General features: G+C 35.5%; 1 long non-coding RNA gene across 1 annotated transcript in view; it reads right to left on the minus strand.

Annotated features, from left to right (window-relative positions):
- Positions 1–420: 420 nt before the first annotated feature.
- The window catches only part of LOC125099004 (uncharacterized), a 47,307-nt gene continuing 23,601 nt past the window's right edge, over positions 421–24,126 (minus strand). The window contains exons 2-3 of the long non-coding RNA XR_007127002.1: positions 3,013–3,106; positions 421–520 (exon numbers count right to left, since the gene is read on the minus strand). This is a non-coding gene — a long non-coding RNA (uncharacterized LOC125099004). The remainder of the gene's footprint in view (positions 521–3,012; positions 3,107–24,126) is intronic.

Here is a 24,126-nt window from a genome sequence, read left to right on the forward strand (position 1 = left end):
TCTTCTTCTCTATAGACAGACATTCATGCGTACATTGTTTGTTACAGCAAAATATTTTAAAATAATCCAAATGTCTATCAAAAGGGATCTGTTTTATTAAATTAGGACTTACCTGCTCAGTGGAATGCCTGACGGCCATAAAATAAGACCTAGGAAGTTTCTTTCAGTACTGACATCTATTGATGTCTAAGGAAACAAATGAAAGTACAACACAGTCTGTATATTATTGTGCTATTTGACTTTTTTTTAAGCCTAGGGCAGGAGTGCTGATTTTTTTTTCTATCTGATCTCTCAGTTTCATAAGAGTCACTATAATGACTGCCAAAAATTTTTATCCAATACTCCCTGTAATGAATCCATATGAAAGCATGAATAAACATGGTGCCTGATTCCAGGCAAGACCAGAGCATCTATCATGTCTCAGGTGTTCTCTAGATAAAACTGAGCCTCTGCTGATGTTGTCCAACCAAGCTCTGCGTTGTTATCATCATCTTCTCCATACCATAAGTAAATATATCTCCTAAAATTAGAGAAGAAGAAAATAGGTGAGCCTGAGGTAGGGAAATGCCCATACATAAGAAGAAAGTTTGAAAGATAAAGCTAATTGAGAGAGGGTATCTTGGCAAAAGTCAGATTCTGATTGACTAGTTTTGGGTTTGGGTATGAGATTGGGCATTTTTAACACACTCTCAGATGATGCTGATGCTGCGAGTTCATGGATCATATTTTTTTTTAAAGATTTTATTTATTTATTTGACAGAGAGAGATCACAAGTAGAGAGGCAGGCAGAGAGAGAGAGAGAGAGAGAGAGGGAAGCAGGCTCCCTGCTGAGCAGAGAGCCTGATGCGGGACTCGATCCCAGGATCCTGAGACCATGACCTGAGCCGAAGGCAGTGGCTTAACCCACTGAGCCACCCAGGTGCCCCATGGATCACATTTTGAATAAATGTTATGACTGCATATTGCACAGAAATATGGTCATTAATGTGATCGTTACGCGTTATTTAGGTTCTTGGTATTTTATTGTGTAGATGCCTCTGGTGATTTACTATATAACAACTGAAGGAATAAATTGGGAGTTTCTGACTGCCTGGGAACATACTGGGTTTTTTTCCCCTTTTATAAGTTTAATGGATTATAAACTCCAACTATCCAAAAACTTGTAATCCAGCAGATTTTCAGAAATTTCCATGTGTATTTATGCATGTATATTAGCTCCTATGTGCATATAATAATTCTGGATGCCTCTGGAAAATAAGAATTTTAACATTGAGTAGATGCAGAGCATAAATAATGATCATCAGTTCAATAGTGCTCAGACTTCATTATATTTCCTTTTGTGCCCTTTGCATTTGAATCAGATAAATACATTATTTATTATTAAATAATTTTTTTAATTCCCCTCCTAAAACTGATGACCTCTTGAGGTTGAATGGAAATAAAAGAGAATTTATGCAGTTCTAAATACACAGAAAGCTTTTCCAGGAAAGACATGGTGCTGAACTCATTCTGACCAGCTTGGAATAGCTTAAATCTATACATAGAGGCAAATAAATGTGAAATGGTTGTATCATCAGCAAATGAGAGCTCTCCATTCTTCTGATAGCTTTTTTAAAAAAATACTTATAAAAATTATACATAAACATAATTTTAAAATCACTTCATGTAGTAAGACATTAAAAAAAAAAAAAACCCTGATTCACTATCTATCCATCTAAGAGGGATCCACAGAGAAATCATTTTTTATATTTTCCCATGATTATGCTCATGCTGACAAATGGTGTGTTTATACACCTATTTCACTCTCTGCTGTAATGGAAAAGATCTAGCTCACCGTCACCCCCTATCTTCATCTGCCATCCACTTAAAATCGTTTTACCACCTTTTTTAGGCTTTTCATAACTGTAAATAATGTTTCTTACTTATTTCTCATCCTATCAACTACTAGGTGTCTCTTGACTCATCACTCTGTATTATGAGAACATCCCCGTCCTTTCCCTTCCCTTTATCTCTCCACTTTTGTCCTTTCAAACATTGTCAGCTGCCAAGGTGATAACATTTACATTCTGTTTTCAATCACAAACATATAGGCCATATTTTGGCCTAAGAGGCTTATCCTGCATGCTAAAAATCTAAGGCAGTGTATGTAAGTATGACCACAAAACTATTACAAAACTATTATAAAACCCTACTCAAATAGTATAATATTATTCTTTTATTTCTTAAATAGCTTTTTAGTTTTCTTATAGGTCCTAACTGGTTTCTTTTTTTTTTTCCCATTATTTAGCTTTTTCAAACTTTAAAGAACTCAAGATTTTTCCCTAATGTATTTATTTTTCCTCATAATATCAAGTCATATTCTTCTAGTGCCTTTTCCTTCCCAGAGCATTCCATTTTCTGCTGCCATTTGTATGGCAGCCTGGGCTTCCTAACACAATTATCTTCCTAATCTTCCCTTCTCTGCTGGCCTGGGTTGTATCCCTGCCACCTTAGTGGTCCTTTGACTTGAAGGAAGCTCTTGGCCAACATATCCTTGCAGCAACCATAATAAGACACACTTCAGCTCAACAAGGGAACCTAGATGAAAAGAACTAATAACAAAAGTCAAAATACCATATTCTACACTCCTCTTTTGCTTGCCTCCAGAATAGCAATCCACCTTTTCAAGAAGTTCCCTAAGCTGATGAATCAAATACGGCAATTTGGAAGTTGATTTTAATTTAGTTTTTTAATTCATGCCAGTTATGATTCACTCTGCTTCATACTGAAATATTGTACTTTATTTTTCTTTCAAGAACAATTTGACAGACACTAAATAGAACTTCTTCTTTATAACAAAGAATGCTTAATTGTCAAAGGAGTTAAAATATCATACATGGACTAATGACTAAGATTTTACTATATTTTACTAAGATGCTCTGATTCTGTTTCCTTAATAATGACCTATTCTTTCAGAGTCTACTTCTAGTGAGCCTTAAGACAGGGTAGACAAGAAGGTCTGTGATTACTCACCAAACTGATTAACTTTTTTTCTCTTTTTGACAAAGTATTATGTCATGGTTATGTACAGCTCCGATTCCATTTAAATATCTGTGTGACAAATATTCTGCAGAGGAAAAAGAATGACTTGAGTAATGTGACTAATTCAGCATACATAATTTGTTAATACAGTTAGTGCTGATTCAGAACTATAAAATTCTTAGTGGAAGGCATAAAAGATGGACAGTCCATAACTTTTACTTCTCTTATGAAAGTTCAATTTACACCAAATTCTAACCTTTGATACAGAGATCGGTATCTTGGAGACTTTAAATGCACAAATGGCTTATTTTATTCACTTCCTTTTTTAAAATCTGATAATTTGTTTATCAAGCTTACTGTCCTATCTTGTACTTTTGCTCAACGAATATTTAATAAATGTTTAGTATTTGTAGTTTCCTCCTATTTACCTGGCCCAGTGCTAGGTTCTTGAAGGAGTCATAATAATTAAAATACCAATATCTCACTTTAAGTATCTGGTAACATAGAGACATAAGAAATGTAAATATGAAAAAACGTATTCAAAACAGTTAATCAAGAGCTACATTGTGTGGCACAAAGAAATAGGTGGCATTTAGAGACCTCTGAAAAAAAGAGAAATAGGATTAGAGCACCCATGGAAGGCCAAATGAACAGAGATAGGATTATACAGTTACCTATGGGTTATTTTGATGCAAACATTTCAAGCCAATTTGTTGACTGTGAAACAGAAAATTTTCTGCTGCATCTGGAACATTATTTAACTTCTTGGGTATGTTTTCTTTCTCTCTGTATGATGGGAATAAGATAAAAAGATTAATGCTTGCTTTTGAAAGTTGACTCTAAATGTCAACATTTGGCTGTGTTTGACTTTGAATAGAGTCTGCCGTTCTAACTAAAATTCATGCAAGTAAAATTCTTTATTCTTTGCAAGTAAGTTGAACTCAGAAGGCATTATCATTTTGGAGGATGTGTTAATACTATCTTATGACCAACCTTACGGCAATGCCAAAAACATCACTCAACTCAGTCTGGGCATGTTTATTTTAAACACTAATCCTGTGGCCAAAAATGTATGATACAGGAATATTTCACTTAAGGAAAGAGATTTCCTTAAAACCTGAAAACTGTAAAGCAGAAGTACTAGGTTAAGCCATATGTAACTGCCAGTTGTGTAGGTCAAAATAACAGTAATTATATATGGTTCATTGTAGAGCATGAGACTCTTTTCCATCTTGTTCTTCTGGTAGCCTCTACCTGTAGCCACTACCTGTAGACTTGCTCCCCTACCCTCAAATTAAGCTTCTAAAGGAAAGACTACTTTTATTTCTAAAAATCCTAATTTTTGAAGTTGGAGATATACAAATCATCTCCAGGACAGTCAAAACAAATAACTGATGTTTTCTAAATTCCAGGAAGTTTCTTTGAAGATTCCTTGGTGGATCTCTTACCTCAGCTAAGAATGACTAGCATAACGATATGTATATTTGGTGTTCAATAAATTGAATGATGATGCTTTATCTAGAATGTTTTTGGACTTTCATATAAGAAATAAGGAAAAGAAGACAGGGAGACATGCTTGTCAGCCTTGACCCAGAGCTCTTAAGACAAAGAGAAATAATATACTAAGGTCTATTCAAACTTTGGCCTCTCCACAGATCATTACAACCAAGATGCCAATTAACACCAAATGTGACAGTGGCTTTTGTGATGTGGACAGCTGGCCACTCAAAGATACACAAGGACCACCTGTTCATATAACACAGGCCACCAAACAGGCACCAGATGGTGACAACATTTGAATGTTATTACTATAGTCACTTTCACCTCCAATCTATTTGAACTGGACATTAGGAGGCAGGGCTGTAAATTTCACATTTGATTCTTAGAACAATATGGTTCTCTATAAATCTCACCTGTATGACTTATTTGAGGCCAAAGAATCATTCCTGGACATTGGTGACTCAGCAGAAGTTCATCATCCTGTGGCAACTAGAAGCAATTGGCTTAACCAACGTATAGTATACCCACTGAGATGCCCTTATGGAAAGCTTGGAGATGAAAAATCAGCTACAGGAAAAGACTCGAGTAACGTGATGGAGTTGGGGGTTGGTAAAAAAGTAAAAAAATGGCTGTCAGAAGAAGCAAGGGCCAAAGCAACAAGAGGAGCCAAGACATGCACATTTTTGGCTACATATCCCAAGCCCCCTGAAAATTGTTTCTGGCTGTACAGATTTTTAAGAAAAAACCTTCTAAAAACTTTCAGACAGGTTTATTGCCCACAAAAAAGGTAGAAATACAAATTTATCAATAAATGTGCACCAGGAGGTTGAGAGAACATTCAAGAGTTTAAAATCACTTCCTAAAATAGAGGGAAATGTTCTGTTAAATTGGCTGGAGCTCCAAGCATGGCAGAAGAGTTATAAAATAGCTTCATTAACAATTCTGAAGACATAGTTTGTAGTTTGGACAAAGAGCCATCCATGGTTGTGTTTCATGGGGGGGTTGGGGGGAGGGGCAGGAATGGACCTGTGATAACACCTCCAAATCCTTAGTAAAGAAAATACATTGTCTAAAGAACCAGGGATCATATGTAAATTGCCTAGCAAATTACACAATAATCAAAAGACCATACAGATTTCACTAATGTTATTTATTTTGCATTATAGACTGAGGTAGTCTACTTATCTATGAAAAAAAATCCAATTTCCATTTCCCTAACAACTTCGATGAACCTTGTTGAAACAGCAGCCAGATGTCCAATATGATTTCCTGAATTTCAAAATGCAACTAACTTAGCAGGTGGTCCTAAGTCTCTAAATCAAACTGTTAGGGCTTTTGGGGGGGCTCCTAGCTTAGGAAAATGGTGTCAGTATGAAAAGATTCTGGGGGGAGGGAAAAGCTAGAAAAAGCAAAAAGAAAGAGCAAAGAAAAAATATTAGTAAAATTTGACAAAAGTATTTCTCAGTATTATGTCAAACATGTTTACTGAGCTGCACAATTAATAAAAAATATTCCATACTATAGTCCCTAATTATTATTCCACACAGGACAGAACACCTCTTCATTATCCCTTTTTGAATTGATTGTGTACATCAAACAGTCGAGATATAAATAAAATATGCCTGCATGCATAATACCCTCACATTAAAGCTGGAGGCAATTAACCTATGATTTCTCATTAATTAAATTAAAATAACCTTCTAAAAAATGTCTAAAATCAAAACAGATTTCTTTTAGTGTAGATTTACCTCACAATGATGCAGAGAGCTTGTTTACTAAATTTATCACACCAATAAAAAAAAAAATGTGATTTCTGTTTTTATCCCAGGCTGGTCTTTGGTTTTCTCCTGAGGTTCCAGTCTCATTTAGCTAAATCCGATTACAATGTCAGGGTTTTTGTGTTTTTATTTTTGTTATTTTCTCTGTCTTAAAAAGTACCTGTCCTCATCAAGACTTCTTTTCCATTAAATTGTCCAAGGACTTTCTTTCTCCCTGAGTTGGGTCACTATCATATAGTGGAAAGCTGGAAATTATTTGGTGAATTTGCTGAATTTAGACAGTTGAAGCACATAAATGAGATAGCAGAGGGCATGATGGGTCTGAATATGGGGCTGCCCTCAGCATCGATGGAAAATCCTCATAACCTCCTATTCAGGCTCTTCCCAATTTTTGCTCTCCTTCCCTGACTCCCCATTTCACCAAGTTGTTAGTTATTTCAGATTTCTATAGACTCCCCTCTATAGAGTATTTTCATTCTAAACTGGCATAAAAGGATACATATCACCAAAGAGTATGTCCTTAATAATAGAAATTTTTGTTTTGTTTTTTTCTGAAGTCCTTTGCAGATCCCCTAAAATCTCACTATACTAAGAGACCACATAGCCACAGATTGCCCCCCAAAACCTGTCCACCTTAGTACACGATCACAAGCTAAAATTTTTCTTAAACATCATTCATTGATTGCTCAATCTCTTCTCGAATGAAAAAAATCATACACATTCACCCTTTTTTTTAAAAAAAATATTTTATTTATTTATTTGCTTGACAGACAGAGATCACAAGTAGGCAGAGAGGGAGGAAGAAGCAGGCTCCCTGCTGAGCAGAGAGCCCGATGCAGGGCTCAATCCCAGGACCCTAGGATCATGACCTGAGCCGAAAGCAGAGGCTTTAACCCACTGAGCCACCCAGGTGCCCCCTTTTTTTAATATCCTGAAAATTTGTCTGACACACTGCTTTCACATGGTAAGTCCTCAATAAATGAGGTTGTGTTGAATTGAGTGTTAAGCCTGGATCCATTCCTTTCCCCCAAATCAGCTCCCCATCTCAACTACCACAGGCTGTTAGTGACAGCACTTGTCTTCTAGACAATTGGATAAGAACTTTGGGACATCTTTTACTCCTTTGGCACCTTTTTTAATCCTCTTATTGATTTCCTCATGAGGTGTTATTTCTTCCTTCAAAAGATCAGATTACTTCCTTTTTCTTGATTTTGACCACCACAGCCTAATAGAGATACTTATTATTTTGCCCTTATAACCCCAAGCTTACCCTAATTCTACTCATTGCCTCTAAAAATTATCCCTCTACAGTGTTCACACCAATACTCTTTAACAACAAATCTTACCTAAGCTTAGTTTTGCCCTTGACAACTCCTCACATACCTATGCCGGTTGCACAGCGCATATTGTCTATTGCCTACCCAAAAAATGTCATCACCTTTCCCATCTCTTCCCTACTAATAGAGCCCTGGATTTGGCCCCTCCTCTGCTCTAGGATTAGTCTATACCAGCCAATGGTCTAAGGATAGGTGTTTGTTCCCGTTCTGACCAATGAGGTCTAAGAGAAAGTCAGGGCAAGGGGATGACAGGGTGGATTGTAGGAGACCTCCATTACTGAATAAAATGGCAAAGCTTCATAAGGACAAAACATTATACCTCTGTTGCTTCCTTACTGCTTGGAATATTTATACAAGGCTGTGATGCTTAGAGCTATGCCATCAGTTAATAACAGTAGATCAAAAGAAGAGAAAAACATCAGGTCTTTGATGGCGTCACTGAGCCACTGAACGAACACTTTAGGACTTTTTGTTAAAGAAAAAGAAATTTAGTATATTGAATTGAATTGAATTGAAAAAGAGCAAAAGACATTATTCTACTTAGACAGGATGAATCTTCAAATGCACTATGTAAAGCACTGTTACTCAATGCCCCAATTTGGGAACCCACTGTCACAGAAGACCAAGAATAGCCCGAATGCCATGTAACTTCATGATAAATCCTTGTAGGAGATTGATAACATATTACACAGGATTTAATGTCAGGGTACGCACAATCTCGATCCAACAAAAGCATCTGAGAAATTCACTAAGCACGTATTTAAACAATTGAATCTGTCATGTGCATTCAGAGAAGTCCCTGAAGAAGAATTTGCCTGACAGGATACAATGGCATTGGAGAAGCTATTATAGTCAATTCTATGAATCAGGTAGCCTGATTCCCCAAGGCGATTTTTACAAGAGCAGGTCAATGGCTTATGTTTAAAGCTTTGTTTTAAAACAATAAGAGGGGTTTGAGAAAGGGTTTTCTTTTAGTTACAATACCTTTTAATACTGCATTAAAATAAGATAGGTGCTACTTATACAAAGGTATCCTTTAACCAAAGAGGATTTTATGACAAATAAATCTTAAAATGATGTATTAATCTAATTTTTACTGCAGAACATCATAAGTAGAATGCAGCATACTATGTATAAAGAAATGATAAAGCATAAAAAGATATAAAGTATTAAAAGTATTTTGCAAACCATATATATGATTTTTAGCCACTTAAAAGGAGTCACCTTGTAAAGCTATGCCCTTATCGTAGTAATGCTCAAAATGTACTCTACTTATATGTCCTTGATGATGACAAATCCTTAACTCTGAAAATGGAATTGTGCTTTGGAAACATGACAAAGTTATTAAGTTGAATGAAATTAAACTCAACTTACCAAAAGCCTTGTGCTCCTCAAAGACCAAGATAGAACTCAAGTCCATCTCTTATCCTGGGTCATGTAAACCAGGCCTCACTAATGTCCTACAGGTAGACGGATGCAGAACCCCTCTCATGGCTCTTGCACATCAAAGGCCTCATTCCTCCAAAACAGACTCCCAGAAATCCAAGGACCCAGTTCCCCCAAAGGCTAAATTACAGATCATTCTTACTATGTCATTTATGTCATGGTCCTAAATTCCCCTCAAATTCACAAGAAAAACTCATTCATCTTCCCTTCATTCCTCAAAGGCTCATCTAATCCTAATTCTTTCTAGTACCTCAGACCACTCATGACCACTTCAGTGCTTTTACCTCCTGATCTGCAGGGTTCATGCCTACATTTCACCAGTGTCCTTAAGGATTCAGGTCTAGTATCCTTAATTCACGATTTTCACATAATCTTTTCTTTCACATACCATCTCACCAGAGGGCATCAACTCAGACCCTTTTAGCACCTACTTTAAAGGACCCATGGCAAAAAGTATGTCCCATATGGTGCCAGCTCTAGGAGTCATTTAACCCCCTTCATCTCAAAGCTCCATAGCTTTCTCTACCAATGACCCTCAGAATTTAGTCACACCATTAACAACTGTACATAAACTGAACTTCAACTGAAGCTTCTATCAATACTACTTAACAGTCTAAGAGCTTGAAAATAAGGGAATTATAGTCATTCTTTGATGTTAAACTGAAAGGTAAACATGCCAGCTCTCTCTTTTTAAACATGTACTATCTTGAATACACCAGATAAAATTTTGGAGTTAGGATTGGTATCTTTGCCTCTCGAAAGTCGAATTTCTACTACTCATTATCCAAAACTTGGGAATGCAATAGATTCAGACTAGCTAAGAGACCTCGCTATCTGAGTCCTTGCATAGCATGTGGAACAATCTCCTAGGGGAGAGGAAACTTCAGTCAAAGTTTTAAGTTCTTCACAGTAAAAATTGTGCTTAAATGGAAAGTTCACGTCTATATACAGCACATCCTTCTGCATTGTCAGATTCTAACCATTCACTTTCTTTGGGCTATTTTACAATTGTTTCGATATTGAAAAAGATTCTTATTCTGTCTTGTCCAGTAATGTTTCCAATGATTTCCTCACCCTCCCTCCACTTGCCCCACTATGGAGAAAGCCATTTCATCTCTATTTGAAACTCAATTCCTTTATTCCAAATATATTTGTACCTTTTTACTTTCCTTTTAAACCAATTTTAACACTGGCTGAGTTGTTTCATTGAATAAGTGTAAATTCTTTAATATATATTCATTTGATATCTATATGAGAGTCATCGTTTTAGCCCTAAAAAAAAATCTTTAACACTAGTTAACAAAGGCATCACTTGTTTATAGATAGATGGAAAACGTTGGATACCAATTGACTCAGTATTTCAAATTCTACAGGTGAGTCTATCTCCCATTATTAATGGCAGGATTTCTTTTTTTCTCATTACTGCATAATACTCCATTTTACATATATAACAAGTGTTCTTGATATAGTCATCTGTTGAAGAACACTTAGGTTGTTTCCATATCTTCATTATTATAAAAATTGCTGCAATGAACATAGAAGGTGCAGATATCTTTTGGAGAGCTTGTTTTCATTTCCTTTAAATACATACACAGAAGTAGGATTGCTGGATCACATGGCAGTTCTATTTTTAATTTTTTGAGGAATCTCCATTGTGTCTGCCCCAAGGTGCATTCCCTCCAACAATGCACGAAGGTTTCCTTTCCTCCACATCCTCACCAACAGTTGTCACCTCATCTTCTTGATTTTAGCCATTCTAACAAGTAGTAGGTAATAACTCATTGTGGTTTTGATTTGCATTTCCCTCATATGACTGAAGTCAAGCAACCTTTCATTACCTGTTGATGATTTATATGTCTTTTTTGGGAAAATGTCTAATTAGTTCCTCTGCCAATTCTTTAAATCAGAGTATTTTGTTGTTGTTTTTGTTGTTATTGACTTGTAGAAGTTCTTTATACACTTTGAATATTAATCCCTTATTAGATACATGATTTGCAAACATTTTCTCCCATTCTGTAGGTTGCTTTTTCACTTGCTGATTGTATCTTTTGCTGTGCAAAAGATGTAGTTCCACTAATTTAGTTTGATGCAGTCCTAATAATTAATTTTTGCTTTTATCATTTGTGCTTTTGTTGTCGTATCCAAAAAAGTTTTCTGTGAAGACCAGTATCAAGATTCTATGTCCCTACATCTTCTTCATAGTTCCAGATCCTATGATTAAGTCTTTAATCCATTTTGAGTTAATTTTTGGAGTGTTGGAGTCTAATTTTATTCTACATGTGCTTAATTCCGTTTTCCCAACACAATTTATTGAGACTAGCATTTTCCCATTGAGTATTTGAGCTCCCTTGTCAAATATGAGGTGACCATATATGTAAAGATTATTTCTGGGCTCCTGAATCTATTCCATTAGTCTATGTGTCCATTTTTTGCACAGTACTATATTTCTTTGATTACTAAAGCTGTTTGTTTCAGTCTCAGCCTCTTGACAGTGATGCCAACAGATAGAAATGCCTGGTGTACTCACCTGGGCCCATAATACTTTCTCATGGAGAACCCCCACAGATATTTCCCTGACTAGAACTAGTGTTGTGGCTGGTCCAGTCCTTGGGTTCTAATTATAATTGCAAAATATACTTCAGCAACAACCACCAGGGAACTTTGAAAACATGAGGCTTATTTCTCACAAGTCCTGGAGGATACAGAGCACACTTGGGGACACCCAATGAAGTTAGGAGAGAGAGAGAGAAAGAGACAGAGAACATAGTCCTGGGGTTCTCGCTCTATTGGAGTCAAAGGGTGTTTCAAGGGTTCACTCTTGATTGGCGAATTTAAGACATAAGAGCTGTAATTAAAATGCAGAAAACAAAAAACAAGCAGTCAGTTTTCTAGGCCACCCAGGACTTTCTAAAAAGGAAATTCATGGATGGGGCAGCCTGGCTCTTTATCTGGTTGTGTAGCTGACAGTGTGTTTATTCAAGATAGATGTCTTTGAAATGGATGTCTTAGCAGTCAAAAGCTTAATGTCAGTCATTTAAATTATAATAAAAAAAAAGCTCAGTGTCAGGCACTTAACACTAGGAGAGTTTAGTATGCAGTTTGAAATCAGGAAGTGTAATGCCTTCATCTTTGTTCTTTCTCAGAATTGCTTTGGTTATCTGAAGTCCTTTTTGGTTCCATACCAGTTTTAGGATAGTTTTTAATATTTCTGTGGAAAATGCCTTTGGAATTTTGATAAGCAATTCAGTACATCTCTAGACGCCTTTGTGTAGTAAGGACATTATAATAATATTAATTCTATTGATTCCTTGACATGGATTATCTTTCTATTTGTTGGTGTCATGTTCAATTTCTTTCATCAAAGTCTTATAGATTTCAGTATACAGAGATTTCTCCTCCTTAGATAAATTTATTTCTGAATATTTTTAGTTTTTGATGTTATTGTGAATGGAACTGTATTCTTTATTTCTTTTTCAGATTTTTCCTTGTTAGTGTATAGAAATGCAGCAGATTTTTGGATTTTGATTTTGTATCCTCCAACTTTACTGCATTCATTTATTTGTGCATTCATTCATTTATAAGTATTGTGGTATAGTCTTTAGGTTTTTCCATATATGATATCACGTCATCTGCAAGTAATGACAATTTTACCTCTTCTTTTTCCATTTAGATGCCTTTTATTTCTTTTTCTTGCCTAATTCTTCTGCCTAGGATTTCTAATACTACGCTGAATAAAAATGGGCATTCTTGTCTTCTTCCTGATCTTAGAGGGAAAATTTTTTGCTTTTCACAATTGAATATGATATTAACTGTCAGCTTGGCATGTATGGCCTTTATTATGTTGTAGTTTGTTCCTTCTTCACTCAATTTGTTGAGCATTTTTTATTGTGAAGCATTTTTGTCAAGTGTGGTTTTTTTGCATCTATTGAAATGATCATATGATTTTTATCATTAGTCCTATTAAGATGATATATCACATTTATTCATTTGCATATGTGAAACATCCTTACATCCTAGGAATGAATCCCACTAGATTATGGTTCATCAACCTTTCAATGTGCTTTTAAATTTAGTTTGCTTATATTTTATTGAGAATTTTTGCATTTATATTCATCAGGGATATTGGCCTGTAATTGTTTTTTTTTCTTGTAGTCTCCTTATCTGACTTCAGTATCAAGGAAATACTGGTCTTATAAAATTAGTTGGGAGTATTTGCTCCTCTTCAACTTTTTGAAAGAGATTGAGAAAGATTGGCATTAATTCTTCTTTAAATATTTGTAGAATTCACCAATGAGTTCATCAGAAACCAACTGATCCTGGGCTTTTCTTTGTGGGAGGTTTTTGATTGCGGATTACTCATTATTAGTCTGTTCATATTTTCTACTTTTCATAGTTCAGTCTTGGTAAGTTGTAAAATTCTAGAAATTTATTCATTTATTGGTGTATATGTTGGTGTATAATTGTTTATAATAGTGTTATGAACCTTTGTATTTCTGTACAATCAGTTATAATGTCTCCTCTTTAATTTCTGATTTTATTAATTGTGTCTTCTCTTTTTTCTTAATCTTGCTAAAGGTTTGTCAATTTTATCATTTTAAAAAGATCTCTTATTTTCATGGATTGTTTCTATTGTTTTTCTGGTCTCTATTTCATTTTTTTCTGCTCTGATCTTTATTTCCATCTTTCTGCTAATTTTGTGTTTAACTTATCTTTATTTTTCTAATTTCTTAAGATGTAGTTGGGTTATTTATCTGAAATCTTTCTTTTTCTTAATATAGACATTTATAACTACAATCTTCCCTCTTAAAACTGTTTTTGGATCATCCCATAGGTTTATTACATTGGATTTCCATTTTCATTTATTCCTATATATTTTTTATTTCCTTTTTGAGTCCTTCCTTGGCCCATTGGTTGCTCAAAGATGTGTTGCTTAATTTTTATATATTTATCAGTTTTTCAACTTTAATCCTGTAATTGATTTCTTGGTTCATATCTTTATGGTCAGAAAAGATACTTGGTATTAACCTAGTCTTTTTAAATTTGCTACAAATTGTGTTATGACCTGATATATGATCTATCCTGGAGAATGCTTGGTGGGTGTCCAAGAAAATGTGTCTTTTTCTGCTTTTGGATGGAATGTTCTATATATGTCCTTTAGGTCCATTTGGTGTAAAGTATGGTTCAAGTTCAATGTTTCCTTGTTGATTTCCTGTCTGGATGATCTGTCTATTATTGAAAATGGGTGATTAACGTCCCCTTCTAATATTGTATTGTTGTGTGTTTCTCTCTCTTCTGACCTATTAGTATTTGCTTACTATATTTAGGTGCTCTGAGGTTGAGTTCATATATATTTACAACTGCTACATCTTCTTGATGAATTAAATCCTTCATCATTATATAATGACCTCCTTGTCTTTTGTTACCACTTTGGTCTAAAGTCTATTTTGTCAGTATAAATATAGTTACCCCTATTCTCTTTTTGTCTCCACTTGCATGGAATGTCTTCTTCCATTTCTTCACTTTGAACCTATGTCTATTCTCAAAGCTAAAGTGAGACTCTTAGAGGCAACATTGGATCTTTTTTTATTCATCTAGTCTGTCTTTTGATTGAAGAACTCAATCCATTTACATTTAGAGTAAATATTAATAAATAAAGACTTAGCTAATGCCATTCTATTGTTTTCTGGCCATTTTGTGGTCCCTTGTTTCATTCTTTTTGTCATGCTGCCTTCCTTTGTGAACTGATGATTTTCCCTAGTGGTATTCTTTGATTCCCTGCTCGTGCTCATTTGTGACTCCACTGTAGGTTTTTACTCTGTGGTTACTATAAGGCTTACATAAAGCATCTTAGAGATATAACAGTCTATTTTACATTGATAACAACTTAACTGTGAGAACATACAAAAACTTTACCCTCTTACCTTCCTCCTTCATTTTATGGTTTTGATGTCAAAAGACTTCTTTTTATATCACATCTTTAAAAGTTATTGTAGCTACAGTTATTTTTTATACTCTTCTCCTTTCATTTTTATACTGTAAGTGGTTAACATCTACCACATCACAGAATTGGAGGATTTGCCTGAATTTGCCTATATACTTGCCTTTACCAGTATGTTTTATATGTTCATATGCTTTCGTGTTACTAATTAATATCCTTTCATTTCAACTTGGAAAAACTCCTGTCAGCCCTTCTTGTAAGAGAGTTGTAATGGTAATGAGTTTCTTCAGCTCTTCTTTGCCTGGGGAAGTCTTTATCTCTCCTTCATTTTTGAAGAACAGCTTTGCTGAGCAAAGTATTCTTGATTGACAATTTTTTTTTCTTTCATCACTTTAAATATATCATTACATTCTGTCCTGTCCTATAAGATTTCTGATGAGAAATCCACTGATAGCCTTATGGGGAGTTACTTTTAAGGTACAAGTTTTTGTGGGTTTTTTGTGGGTTGTGTTTATGTTTTCGTTTTTTGTTTTTCTGCTTTTAAGATTCTCCCTTTGTCTTTTTGTCAGTTTTATTATAATGTGCCTTAGAGAGAAGCTTTTCAAGCTGATTTTTTGGTGACCTCTGAGCTTCTTTAACATGGATACTCAAATCAATCCCCAGGTGGGAGAGTTTTCAGCCATTATTTCTTTACTTGTTCTTTTCTTTTTTTATAGTTGACATATAATATTAAATTAGTTTCAAGTGTACACATTATTCTTTAAATAGCTTTCTTTCTTCCTTCTCCTTCTCTTCTCTTCTCTTCTGAAACTTTAATTATTCACATGGTATCCCATAGATCACATGATATCCCATAGATCACATGGACTTTCTACACTCATTTTCATATTTTTTTTCTTTCTACTCTTCTGCCTGATCACAGGATGGAGAGGAGGTGAAGGGGTTGGTGAGGCATGCCAACATTAGGTGTGCTCCTGGGCCACTTGGTAGGATCTGCAGGGGAGGCATTCTCAGTGGCATGTGAATAGGCTTCTCTAATGGGGTCCATGCTGCAATTGGGATCTGTATCCCTTTAGTGTCCTCTGAGAGTTCTATTCCCCACTCTTCTTACCTCTCCTTGCCTATCAATTACATAGCTCATGATTCAGTATTCTGGATGGGGTGACAGAGAAATGGGCCCCTTTGGTAGCCACCATAGAGCTGAGAAGCTGGGTGCTCACTTACCCTTTCTCTTTCCCATAGGAGATATTCTAAGCCCAAGAAGAATTTCTTGGCCCTTAGCTGTCTTATCTTGGGAGAAGGAAGACATAAATAAAGTCAAACTGTTCCTCTTACCTATTCTAATGCCACCAAATTTCTAATATTTTTCTCCATTAGAGTGCTAGAACCTCTCTGGAAACTGGGATTTACACAAAGCCTCTCTCATCAGTGAGTCATTGTCTAAGAGTGTTCTCCAGGAGCTCCCAGACTATGGCCAATAAGGGCTGGAGCAGTTTATAGGCTATTGCACATTCCACAGCTGGGACTGAGGACTATTTGGCAATTACCCAATGTATGACTCACCTCAAATCCCTGGGTATATGGTCCTGGATCCCAGGGTTCCCTCAAAAGTATTTTTGTCCAAGACAGTTGATGAATTTTATTATTGTGGGAGAAAGACAAAAATATGGGACATCTTAGGCTGCCATGATGCTAAAGTCACTCCTGACCACTAGATTTTAATTGGCTTTCTGTATCATTTAGGAATAGAAGGTCCTGACCATACAAATATGAGTGTTTTAGTTCAGTGGCAGTTACATGCCTTATTAAATATCAAATAAGTCTTAAGTCAAATATACATAGTAAGCATGCAAAACAGTTGTGAACAGAAAAGAAATCAGAGCAAGTAGCACAGTATAAAAAGAAAATCAGAGCGTGGGCTTTAAAATCAAACCTGAGATTAAATTTTACCTGTTCCAATTTATAAACTGTGTGACCTTGGACAAGTCACTTGATCCCTCTGAGTCTTAACATCCTCCTCAGCATACTTGGATATTAATACAGGATTATTGGGAAAGCAAGCAATGACATATTTCTAATTCAGATGTCAGTTGATATTATGTTTCCTTTTCATGGTATGACCTCTGAAAATGCCAATCTCCAACTTACTTTGAGTCTACTCGGTGCTGAATTCCATGGTTAATCTCTTGTTTCTACTAAACATTTTATCTCTTTTATATCCTGCCTCCTGTACCATTTTCTTTTCTCTTAATGGTGCCACCTCATAAGAAGCACAACACTTTCCTCTGATTTCTCCAAAACACCACCACTCACACAAGATATTTGTGCCTAGGAGACATGAACAGAATACTAACAGACTTAAAAATAAATATTAAAAATGTTGTGAGCTATTTTCTGCTCCTAACCAGCTTTCCTATTAAAATTGCTTCCTCTTACTCCCAACATTATCCTCATATCTCCTTCTCTAACTCCCAACCACCAAAGTTTCTGCTATATTTCTTTTGGAAATCATGTAGTTACCTTTTCTTCTTACTCCCAAGGACATTCTTGTTATGCTCAGAGACACTGATTCTGAGAAGAACTTGGTGGTCAGCAGTTAAAGTAATGTTGTCTTCTCTTAGCTACATTCTAAAATTCCTGGAAGAGCAGACATTCAATTAGTGGTAGTTATTATCATTATGTGTATAGATCCCCAAGGTAATGACCTTGAAATACTATTCTCATTTGAATATATAAATTATTTTATGTTTCTTAAAAAGATAGTCCTGGTACTTTATGGTTTCCCTAACAAATTACCATTCCAAAGACCACAGAGAATAATTCAATGCTTTTGTTTTTTAGAGTACTGAAAAATAACTCACTAAAATTACATTTTTACTTATGTCCTAAAAAAAGACATTTTTTCCCTTGTTTGCTTCAACAATCACTTATTTTCCTGTGTTAGATGTATTCTGCTTTGGATTTCAGAGAACTATTCCTGGGCATTCTCAACCTGTATGCCTCCTCTTGAATTGCAGATACCATCCCAATGACCAGGGTATATTATGTGATCTAGGCCTAGGAATAATCTAGGAAATAGTACATTCCACTTCCTAGCCACAAATATTGGTCAGGAAATAGACAGATTAACAATATCAAGTGAACCAGACCAAATGAGACTTAATTCTAGATGCTTCCAGGAAAACCAAATGTGTCTAACACCTCTAGCTTTAAGAAAAGTTGTTGGATAACAGCTCCTGGACATCAGCCCTCACTGGGAAAATGTCTCAGTTGAAGAGACACTCCTGCCTTAGGGCTTCCCAGGATAGCCTGCATTTCATAACTCATTGATGTCAGTGGTATAAAGATCCTCCACTTTGCTTCAATGTGGGATACCCCAAAAGTCATCTCAGATCCTCCTTTTTGTTCTCTTTTTGGGTGATTGGTACTAACATAAAACTGAAAGTCATCTTCTAAGTCCCCAAACCTCAACATCTAATGAGTGCTTCCTATGTACCATACCTTATACCAAGTGCTTTGTATTGCCTTCTTTATACCTCACTACTGACTCTAAGACAATGACTGTTCTTGTCTCCATTTTACAATTAAGAAAAATCCAGTTTAGAGATATGAAGTACATTTTCAAGGTCACACAGTGAGTAAATGTAGAAAGCAAATTGAGATTGTCTTCAATCTGCTCTAGGACCCACATTCTGAGCCAATTCTTTATAGTGCTTCAGAAAAGCCAACACATTTTTTTTTTAACACATTCCTATTTTTAACTTTGCAACTTTACCCAGTCACTTTTGGAGAGGAATATTAATTATCTGGAGGCAATTTTTAAGTAAATGTTCTTGTTTACCACAGGAATGGAGATTTATTCAAGTTACCTCATGCATAGTTAACATGATACATATGCTAACTAATAATGGAGGCAGGGTCTCAGAATCTAGAAATAAACAGACAGTCAGGCCTCTTGGAAAGGCAAAATGGATATTTAGGATACAAGAAACTCCAATCCCCACTTTATCTTGTTACTTTTCAGCTAGAGTTTATTGTTCACTCTAGCTCTCATCAGTTAACATGGCTCAGCTTTGTCTCTATCCTTTCTTTTTCCTGGCATATTTTTCCATTTATACTTCTTCTACTAACTCTTGTATTGTTTCCTCATATCTCTAAGTCAAATTCCTGAAGGATAAAAATAATATATTGAGTAGAGTCTTTGAGTCAGACCTTCTCAAATGCTGTCAGCTGCCTGTGATTGTTGCCCTTGGGTAAGTTCAAGTCCAAGAGGGGAGAGAAGATTGGACACTGTAGGTACAAGAAATGGCCACCTATGCTTAAAGACACCCTGGCAAAGATGCCTTCAGCCAGTAACCAGAGTAAAGAAGTTTTCCACTGAAGAAGACTGAGAACAGGCAGGCCTCTCCAGGTTTGACCTGCCCAGTATGTTGTGGAACACTTAATGGGGATTAGTGCATTTAATTACTTATCACTAGGGTAAGACTTATCACCCATTAGAAGAAATGATCTAGTTCTCTTTTTTGTAATCCTTACTTGTTGCTATAATTTCAAAGTGTAATATAGGTCAGGATTTCAAATGTGTTTCTTTTCTTTTTCTTTTTTAAAGATTTTATTTATTTATTTGACAGAGAGAGAAAAAGAGAACACAAGCAGAGGAGTGGTAAAGGGAGAGGGAGAAGCAGGCTCCCCACTGAACAGGGAGCCCGATAGAGGGCTCGATCCTAGGATCCCAGGAAATATGACATTATGGGAAATATGACATTATTAAATAGCCTCTATTGTTTACAGCTTTACTGAATGTGATCAATGTCAGAGGAATAATATGATCAGATCATTGTTTTAGGAAGATAAACTGAACAATGAGGTTAATGAGATATTGAAGGAAAAGAGATTGAAATATGCTTTGCAATATTTTGGATGAAAATATCAGAGTCTTACTAAGAAAGAGGCAATGCGAATGGAGAGAAACACAAACCAAAGGTGTTTGTAGTAGGTAAAAATGAGGTGCTAACGACAATGAAATAAATGAAGTGGTGTGGAATGAGTGGCAAGAGTGACAGATGCTTTGACATAAAGAGAAGTGATGATTTTAGGGACTATGGTGCCTATACTTAAGGCAAGAAGTACAGGTGGAGCAGAGGATTTTTCTGTAGGGAAAGGATGGCATCTGACATGATTTTGAACATGCTGCATTTGAATTTTCTTCAAGTGATCCAAGTGGAACTTTCCAGAAGGAAGTATAAATCTGGGGTTGGAGCTTAGAATAGAGATTGGAACTGGTCATATACATTTGGCAGCATATGTTCTATTCTAACCTTTCACTTTGAATATTACTTCCAATAAAGAAAACATGCCAAAAATAATGTGTGCTTATTTCTTTCTCTGATCTCCCAATACAGGTTATCTCTTTTTTAATTCCTTAAACATAGTAAATTAAGAAAGAAAAAAAAAAATCCCAAAAGATTACATACTGAATGATTTCATTTGTATGATATTTTTGAAAAAACAAGAAAATACAAAATTTTAGAAATGGGGAAGAGATTATTGTTGCCAGGGATTGAGCAGGGTATACTGGAAGGCAGTGGGTTTGGCTATAAATTTCCATGGTGATGGAACTATTGTGTTTCTTGACTGTGGTGATAGTTCCATCAACATACACTTATGATAAAATTATATAAAACTAAACATATTCACACATTAGTACAAACAAAATTGGGGAAATTAGAATTAAGATTGATGGACTGTCCAAAGTTAATATCCTGGTAGTGATATTGTATTATAGTTTTCGAGATGTTACCATTGGGGGAAACTTGGTAATGGGTATATGGGATCTCTGTATCATTTCTTGTCACGGCATGTGAATTTACAATTATCATAAAATGAAAAGTTTAATTTTTAAAAATAGTAAATCTAGATAACTTTGAAAAAATATTTTCTCCTTATCTTTCCTCCATTTGCTTCCTTGATTCAGGAACGGTCTGTGTCAAGCTCCTGGAAATAATTGAGTTTAAGGAGAAAGGAATGCCTACTGAGTCAAAGACTTATTTGACCTCATTGAGAAGGAGTGGGATAAGGAAATTTGGAGAAAAAAGAAAAAAAGAAAACAAAGGAGAGATTGAAGAGTCCTTAGTACCAGATATTTGGTACAGGAATAAAAGAGAGATGATGCTTCAGGAGCCAAAAGTTACATGGCATCTAAGCTATGGTCCACATACTCAACCCTCTTCAAGGTATTCACAAACCTATTCCTAGCCTACATTAGCTGTCATAACCACCAGGGGCCTATGAGGGCACCCCTTGATAAGCAGTTAATACCTTGTTCAGTGAATATACAAAGTAACGCTTATCCATAACCTGTTGTTTTTTGGTCTTGCCCAAATTACCCCTCCAAAATGTTCCAACATATTTGTAAAACCAAAGAAAGGAAGGTAGAACCTGGACATCTAGTACACAGTGATAATTGAAGGAGGTGCTCTTCTAGCTATATTTAGGGGATGATGTTAAACAGGACCAGCTTGAGACTATCATCCTCCACCCCCAGAAATATTCAGCCCACCTACAGTATCTTTCTATTTCTTTAACAATCATTTTAAGCCTATGGAAAGTCTGGATTTTAGTTTTTTATCATCCTTTATGTCTTTTGTTATGTAAGTTTCCTTTCAACATTAGTGAATTTCTTATAAAACTGTAATTCAGTAAAGAGATCTTTAAGCAGCCACACTAGTTTCTTTATATACCTCTATCTTTTACAGTGCATTGGGAAAAGCATATTTTGTTTTCTGAATTTCCATTTGGGGGACTTCTACCTATCTTAAGCCACTTTCTTCTCTATAAACACCTGCCAATAAACTACACTTTCCTCTGATTTTTAATTTTATTTCCTCCATGCTAATCCATATGTAAGATTATCCTAGAAATTACCTTGTTTTTTTTCTTATTATGAAATCTGATATGTTTTCTATTACTTCTGCACCACCAGTTTGTTCTTCCTGGTAAGCATTGGCTCCAAAGTTCTACATGCTACAACTTCTGTCTTCTTGGAGAACAAAGTCTCATCAAGGCAATTGAAGAGTTTATCAAAACCCTGCTTTCAGCAGAATAAGGCTTTCAGCAGATGTCTGGGTAGTTCAAGTTTCTTATCACAACCAGATCATATTCCTGCACCTGTTTTATAATTTGTATGAGGAGTGCGTCATTCCCTTCCTCTAACTGCCCAGCCATCCACAGTAGTGATATCACATCTGTTTCCTTCCAGTTTACCCTTAACCAGATGTTCTGAGCTGTGTTTCCAAAATCAGGTTTATTAACTTTCTTCAGTAAAAAAACTTCTTGAGAGACAATAACATTCTCCAACCATTTCTATCAGGTATAGTTCTCTTATAAATATTTAATGTCACCTTCACTGCTGCTTATGGTATTGATGATTCTTATGAGCACATGTGTATCAATTTGTGGTAAAATCTTTCATTTTTTATTACTCATGCAACAGTATGTAGGTACTTATAACCATGTCAATCATGACTTTCTTATTTACTTTTTCCTCTGACAGTTAACAAATCCTCTTTCCTCTAAGGAGAAAGCTATACCACAACAGTAATTCTTGATGATATCAAAATTTACAGAGTTCTTTGGGGACATTTCTTTTCTTTCCCCTCAATTTTCACTTTTTTTTTTTAAAGATTTTATTTATTTATTTGACAGAGAGAGACCACAAGTAGACAGAGAGGCAGGCAGAGAGAGAGGGAAGCAGGCTTCTTGCCGAGCAGAGAGCCTGATGCGGGACTCGATCCCAGGACCCTGAGATCATGACCTGAGCCGAAGGCAGCGGCTTAACCCACTGAGCCACCCAGGCGCCCCTCAATTTTCACTTTTTAGCGGCCTTTTCTAACAGGTTGCTGACACTCCTGTTTAAATATGTTCTTTTCAGGCAATTGCCCAATGAGTCAGAAGGAATGGAGTTTATAAAATGCCAAGAAAAATCATTCTCATCTAAATCATTGTTCAACTTGCTTGACAGCAAGCATACGAATTTAAATGGGGGAGAAAAAAATCCAATTCTTCTCATGGCTCCAAGTAATTCTGAGAGGACAAACTGCATTATATAAATGAACCAGGAATTTTTAAATAAGGATATTTTCTTTTTTTTTTTTTTTAGCTACCACTCATTTTTTTCTTACCATTTTGATATATGCTTTATGAGTGACAACATCATTGCCCAAGCTTCTCATAGACATTAATGATCCAGAATGATAAGTTTTTATTATAATCTCCTCTCATAACTTCTTATTTTTCCAAAAGTTACCTCAAAATGTTCTAGTTTAATGATTGCTTATATAAGGCAGTGATTTGTAGAGTTTTGTTTAGGTTATTTGTATGCTTGTTTTAAACAATGTTCAAAAGAAAAAGTAAAAGACAACTTTTCTGTAACACCCACAATACCATGACAGGTGTTTCCTTCAATACTGTTATGGAATAGTAGGGGTGGATATTCTAAAATAAGAACATTGGTAATATTCATATAAATGGGATCATTTGTCTCCAAAGAGGAGAATCCCCTTGATGGCCAGTTTCTCCCCCAAGGAAGTCATAGAGACTAGTTGATGACAAAGAAGTCAGTAGTCTAAGTAATTGGGTTGCTAGTGTATAACACTTTAGTGGTCCAAGTCACCTGTACTCACATATGGCCAAAGCACAAGCAAAGAACAACAGAAAGTAGTAAAGTACAAAGAACAGAAATAACATGAACATAATCTAATTTGCAATGAATAACTTTCAGGAAAACCATCAAAAACAAGAGTGCAATGAAAGATAAGAAATGTATAGAAGACAGAAAGGTTGCAAAAGAAGAAAAAGAAAAAAGAAATAAAAGAGTGCAAAAATACTAAGGAGGAACAACAAGGCCATAGTAACTTAAGATTGAAAACATAACACTTTTTCAATCTTAATGGTCCCTTAATAGTCCAAGATAATAAGAAATAGACCAAATCAAGATAAGCGATTCCAGTGAGGGAGGGGCAAGTACCCAGTGTTCTAAACCACAGAGTCCAAAAAGATATAGTACACATTCAACTTGGTTCAGAAGAACTCCAGTGGCTGTAGAAAT

Source organism: Lutra lutra, chromosome 4 (assembly GCF_902655055.1).
Source record: "Lutra lutra chromosome 4, mLutLut1.2, whole genome shotgun sequence".
NCBI classification, from domain to species: Eukaryota; Metazoa; Chordata; class Mammalia; order Carnivora; family Mustelidae; genus Lutra; species Lutra lutra.